The sequence below is a fragment of the Primulina eburnea genome, chromosome 13, assembly GCF_022965805.1.
Source record: "Primulina eburnea isolate SZY01 chromosome 13, ASM2296580v1, whole genome shotgun sequence".
In the NCBI taxonomy this organism is placed as follows: domain Eukaryota; kingdom Viridiplantae; phylum Streptophyta; class Magnoliopsida; order Lamiales; family Gesneriaceae; genus Primulina; species Primulina eburnea.
This window is the reverse complement of record NC_133113.1, coordinates 13,988,397-13,995,427: the sequence shown is the minus strand read 5'-3', so window position 1 is coordinate 13,995,427 and position 7,031 is coordinate 13,988,397. Positions and strand designations below refer to the sequence as shown.

The window sequence follows — 7,031 nt, the reverse complement described above, 5'->3', positions numbered from 1 at the left end:
TAAAAAAAACAGAAAAAAAAAACTTATGATATAATCTACCACAAGTGCAAACTTCATCACAATCCCAATCTGATATCATCTAAGGCAGCATTCTAATCCATCTGATTAATTCTTTAACATCGATCTATGTCAGCTAGTTCTGGTTGTACGTAATCTGGTACAACTTATAGATATAGTTTAAGAAATATGTCAATCCTAATCATTATATCATAAGCTGTAGAAATGACGGTACTTTCATAACGAAAGCCATACTCCCATTTCTTATTCAGAAATATACTAAGTCGGTAATAATCTTCTAATTCCTAGCTTTCTGACTTCTTTTATTAGCCACTCAGACATATCAGTACCATTTCTACCAACCTTACAACATAAATTGTTGTCCCAACTGATCTCATCTGTCTATACCAACACTATCTGTTCGAATATCATACATTCTGAACCATCTGAATGAAATTGAATCCCTTACTGTGCCTTTCTGACATACCTGAGATTTCAGATTCGAACTATGCTGTACAAAATCAGTTAATAACATAAAATAAATAAGAAATACCTACCTGGTATTCGGCTCTGACTATCCATATCACAATCTGTAAATACGTCTGAAACATTCTGATATCACACAATAACCAAAACCATATAAAACGCAAAATCATATAGATGTTATATTGATCTGATCAACAAATTACAGGTCTGAAAATTCTGATCACCGTTCGGGACTACTGTATTTTCCACAAACAAACCTGATACAATTGGAACTGCATAGTATCACACACTGAATAATTACAATACATCCAATCAAACCTAGAATATAAATATCCTATGCTGATCTAATGAGTTTAAGAAAACTCATAACATACTAGATTCTGGCTGGCTGACCAATCTTCATACTGCCCAGATCAACTGCTATGTTGCATATGCAAATAGAATATACTCCCAACAATATAAGATGTCTCAAATACTGATTTAGAATCATAACAATACTCAGCAGATGTAAATCAACACAAGGAGACGATAATCAGAATAAGATAATCTGTCCAAATCAGATAAGAAAGTTCTGACATATCTGACATTCTGCTGATTCAGACATTCCTGATACTGCATAGTCGGAATATAAACCTGTATCAATAACTGCATTCGGATCCATACCTGACCCATTTCTGTATACAATAATCACAATTCTCGGAATATTTAACCCAATCTTCAAATATTCAATATAAACAGTCAAATGCTGTGGATATATCCCAGAATCATAGATATAACAAGCATAATTCTTCAAAATACCCCTGAACACATAATCTGTCAATCTAAAAACAGAACTAAAATGTCTTCAAGAGAAATACACAATCAACTGGATTCTTTAGCCCATACTTTAATCTTTCTGATAGAGAACTCATTTGACATCTTATCTAAGCAACCACCAGTTAACTATTATCTTACTATCAAATTTTAGGCTCGATTTCAGTGGATCTACTGGATACATCAGGAAGCCATCTGTTCCTTTCTGTAATAATCGAGTCCTAAACCCTAAACTTTTCTAAGGACTTCTGGATCTCAAATCCTCATTTATCAACTAGATCTGGTCTTAATCTTATTATTTCTGACACACATGCTACGATATTTCAGTACTTGTTCAGCATATAAATGTCAATCATGCTATCAAAATCAGATAAAATAAGTACATCATAATCGAATCCAGTCTCATCTTTATCTACCTGTTGTATATAATATGTCTCAGAAATTTTTTGATATCAACATATTCCTCAACAGTCAAGGAATCAATACTACAGTATACCCAGACCCAACAGATACAGTATATCTCCATACTACTCATTCACAGATACTCATACAGAATGCATTAGTATATATCAATACGTATGCAATATAATCATCAAGAATGGTACCTGTTGTAATTACTGGGTCTGTTTTTCACGCATTGCCACCCGATGGTCCTGCTCCCCGGAATCTTTGTGAACCCTTCTGAGGACACACTCTAGCAAAATGCCCATGCTGTCCGCATATATTACATCTACCAGTTACTCCCTGGCATTGTTCGGTGGGATGTCTCCCTCCACACCTAGCACAATAAACTCCAGTATAACTCGGACTGGAACCACTGGAACTGGAGGAACCACTGCCTACCTTCTTGAACTGTTTCTTCCGAGCTTTCAGCAAGTCTTGCTTTCCACTCGTGCTGCCACGTTCAAATCTCAAAGGGGATTGTGGTGTCTGGGGTTGCTTCACACACAACCTCGTTAATTGTCGAATCAGACTCTCTTCTGCTCTCTTTGCTTTACTCAAGACATCAGCAAAGTGATAGGGTCGCTGTAGATTCATGAATGCAACTATCTCCGAATTCAATCCTCTAATGAATTGATTCACTACAGCTTCATCATCCCTAGCCATATGAGGAGCAAAACGCAACAGAGTAGAAAATTTAGCAGCATAATCATCAATATTCAATTGACCTTGACCTAAATTCTCAAATTCTGCTTTCTTGTCTTCTCGGTAAGAGGCGGAGAAAAATCTTTGATAGAATTCAGTCTTGAAGACTTCCCACGTGATCACAGTACCACGTAGTGCTAATACTCTTTTGATTGTAATCCACCAACTTCTGGCAGCCTCTTGTAATTGGTGAAATACCAATTTAACTCTTTGGTCATCTGTACAATCCAGTAGATCAAACAATATCTCTATGTCCTCAACCCAGTGCTGACACGTTTCAGGCGTCTCTGTACCACTCAGAATTGGCGGCTGAAATAACTGAAATTCTGTCAACTTGGTTTCCATCAGAGTCGCTGACGCATCTATCTGCGGTTCTGGTATATATGGCTGCTCATACGAAGTACTGGCTGTTTCCAAAATCCTTCGGGGAGGTACATCTGATTACCACAACATTAGTAACCCAATAATACAATTCTGTTCTAATCTTTTCTGATCATGATCATCTTACTGCTGATCATGAATCCGATCTGATTCATATTCAAGAACACATAATACCAATTCAAATCATATAATCAGGTAAGCATGTATCTTAAAGCAGTAACATATAGTCTCATGCTAGCATCACAATGTCAATCAACATGAAAATTAATCTCATGCTAGCACAGACATGCAAGGAAAGAAAATTCATCTACCCCGCTCATTTTCTTCTATCTTAATCTAAGTCAGTCTAAAAGACCTATCAGTTCTTACTATCTCAATCTAAAGGATCTATCTCTAAAGGATCCTCGCTCTGATACCACCTGTTGTGGGGACCCGGACGCTAATCATCTTTGGGATTTAATTATCAATTAAGATAAAATAGGGTCTAAAAATTTTTCGTTTTAAATAAAAACTGCGGAAGTTAATAGAATCTAAACAATCTATACATCTATGTTTAACAATTACAGTTCAGTAGAAAAGTACAATACTGTATAGCCTAAGTCTAAGGTTCAATTACTAAATTCAAGTAATAAACTAAATGTAGTGACCCGTTCCAGAATCACCTACTAATCAAGAACTAAGCATGCAATTAACTTAATTAACAATAATCAGAGATAACAGCGGAAATATGGCCAACGACAATAGTTATACAACCCAATCGAAATCAGAATAACTTAATATATTCGGTACAACCATATCGAAAAGACTAGTACTGAAAACTAAACCAATCAGCTACTCACTGTCCTCCTCCTGCTCGTCCTAAGCCATCCAACCTGAGGCCTGCCCCGTGGGAATGGGGTGTCCAAGATAAACAAAACCGAGGACGTGAGCGATAAAAACGCCCAGTACAAAAGCATGAGTATACAAGCCTATATGAAATGCACATGCTATGATATGATACCAGGGTAGTCAAGAAATAGGAGTCACAAAGGATCTCAAAATGCTCAGTCTAGAGGCGCCAAGTGGATAGTGTCGCGCGGTACTACCTCTGGGTCACTGCATCCACTACCAGAACAGACGTGGACCTAAAATTTCCCGGACCACCGAAGCCCTCCCGACCCGTCGGCCACTGTGTACTCTCGGTGTCCATGCATCCACAAGACAAGACAGGGCTGAGCGGCCCCACAAGATATAGCTTATCTCGAAAGAGATACAGCTCAACAGCAAAGGCTATCTCGAAGGAGATACGGCTCAACATGATATGCAATATGCATCATAACTCGTGACATAATAGCATGCATCATATGACATATAACAATGCAGCAAATAATCATGCAACACATATATGAATGTATACTCAACCAGGATATCTCGGATAGTACTTTCGTACCTCTATCACTGCAATCCTAATCCACTGGAACAACCAGACAACAGGTCTAATCCAAGCCTATTCATCAAGTGAAAACCATCACTAAAACTTATCTACCAGACTTAACTAGATAATCCTAAGATAATACTGATACAATTCCAAACCTTCGTCCGTCGCTAGCCCGCTGATGCCGCTAGCTCCCAACTAGAGCACAGCTCCGCTACAAGACCAGCAGCTCCCCGCTAGTGCCCGAATCTCGGAAAAAGACTAGAACCTGTCAGAAACGACTGAAATGCTATGGAACTCTCTGAATTGGCGAGTCACAAATGAAGCCTCGCGCCTCTATTTATAGCCAATGTTCGGACGATCCGAACCACTTCGGACGCTCCGATCCAGCACACTTCGGACGGTCCGAACCCTGATCGGACGATCCGATCCTTGCATGACTTCCACGAGTACAGCCACCTGTCTCGGACGATCCGAACCCCAATCGGATGATCCGAACCTTACCACGTGTCCAGAACCCTTCCACGTGTCCAGCCACCTGTCTCGGACGGTCCGACACCTGGCTCGGACGATCCGAACTCATCGGACGGTCCGAACGTGTTCGGTCCTTCCGATCCCACCGAATATAATTAATCCAATAATTACTCACATTACGAATCGGGTTACTACACTAAATCTGCTACAAGTCCGGAATCACCACGCTAACTCGTCTTCTCTCATCGTCCTCTCGACCCTGATCCAGCCCCCACCTGTTGTCATGCACACATACAAAACAAGACAACAGCCGGATAACTCCGGTGAGAATAAATCTCAGTATAAAACATGGTAAGCATGTATATATTCAAAATAAATCATGATTAGAATCAAAATAATAGATTTCCTAATCTACAAAATCCATTTAAACTCGCATGCAATTTAAATCAATAAATATGCATATAAACAATCTAAATCATACAAACATGCTATCATAACTGAAAACAATAGTGATGGGTCCCATGATCTAGGAGCCACATCCATATAAGCATGCAGTCCTAATCAAATCATGTCTAGACTCGACTCAACTATAACTCTAGGGATCCCGGTGTGAATAAGACGTCACTGGCTGTCACCTACCCAACCAATCGTGGTGTTGTACGTCTTATTCCTAGACTTCGGTCTGATCTGTATCCACATCTACAATAGGGGAGGTGATCTTCCCCTAAGCAGTGATATCACCGAACGTCTAGAAGTCTGCCTGATCTCCAGACTGTCCTATCTTAATGTATGAATAACAATTTATAATCATCACATAATCATATAGCACCTAATAAGAGTATAGTATGTGATTTATTGGGCAACTCAACGTGATCTCAATTGAGTTGTTCTTCCCGAATATCACATGAATTATACCTTTGTCGTCCCCGTCTGATGAAGACGAAGTCTCGAAGTCGAATTTGTCCATATCCGATCTGAAATGACAATAACCAATACACTGTATCAATGTATAATCCAATTCAAAATCTGTCTGGTCAATATCTAAATAAACTACAATCTGATTCATATCAACCATATCACAAGATGACAGAAACCAATACTGAATCTGATCGATCTAAATCAACTGATGTTTCTACGGCATAACAATACAATCTGAATAACCCCGTCAATTCTGAACATCACAAATATAATACGGAAACTCATGATCAGTGTCAATACAATCATACTCTGAATACTAACACAATTATAATATAGAATCTCAGTCAATATCTTTCACAAATCATAACAAAGGCAGAAACAGTCTGTTCTTAAATCTGACTTCGATTATACAATGTCTACAGTAGCAGAAATGCCATATCTGAATCACATGCAATTCTAGCAACATCATATTTCCAAAACATCTCAAAACGTAGTAAAACTTACGTCCTTGTATAGCTCGTGTCGAGAGAAACACGCTGATGCGTTCGGATTCGAATTCTGATACACGGATTCTTCGAAATCACAAATCTAAAAGGCGTAAGGATTTTTCTCTCAAATCCTCGACCTCCTCTTCTGAATATCTGAAGCAAAACGTGTCATTCTACTATATATATACTTCATGCGAAGTCTGAAACGTGGCATCATTTTTGGCTCTGCACGTCACACCGCGGGTGCGGTGAGTGTAAGGACCGCGGGTGCGCTCAAGCGGTGATCATATCCATTTTCTCGAAGCTGAGACCGCGGGTGCGCTGCTTACATTACCGCGGGTGCATTGTCATCAGCGCGGGTGCGCTCCATCTAATACCGCGGGTGCGGTGTGGCTACGGGATTTGCACTCCATTTTCTGCACATGCACCGCGGGGGCGGTCGTGCTAGCACCGCGGGTGCGGTTGTGCAATCTTCTAAAACTTATATTTTTGGTCCGTGCAACAACCCATAATCTTATCTGATCAATTCCACAAGTCTTGGGACATTACATTACTCTTGTCTGTTAATTCTACGACAATTCTTGGGGCATTACACCGTCAATGCAAGGAACACAAATCTTACCTCGGAACACAAATCGGATGGCTAAATCTCGCACAATCACAACTCTAAGATTAAAGAAATGAAAGCTCATTCCCCTCAAGTGCTCTCGGTGATCTCAGTTGGAATGGAAGGTTATGAAGACACCTAAACATATATTGCATGCAAGGGACGAGTGTTATTGTTTTTCAAATGACACGCACGACCGCGGGTGCGGTACCTCAAGAGCGCGTGTAATGCCCGAGATTTAATTATTTTAATCAGACATTGATTAATTGACGTGATCAAGGTTATACGAACTCAAATGAACCGATAT

General features: G+C 39.6%; 1 long non-coding RNA gene across 1 annotated transcript; it reads right to left on the bottom strand.

Annotated features, from left to right (window-relative positions):
• Positions 1 to 3,466: 3,466 nt before the first annotated feature.
• On the bottom strand, positions 3,467 to 4,839 carry LOC140810788 (uncharacterized). The gene is made up of 3 exons (XR_012113299.1): positions 4,396 to 4,839; positions 4,253 to 4,309; positions 3,467 to 3,702 (listed from the first exon to the last, which is right to left on the bottom strand). It is a non-coding gene; the product is annotated as an uncharacterized lncRNA (long non-coding RNA).
• Positions 4,840 to 7,031: the final 2,192 nt, after the last annotated feature.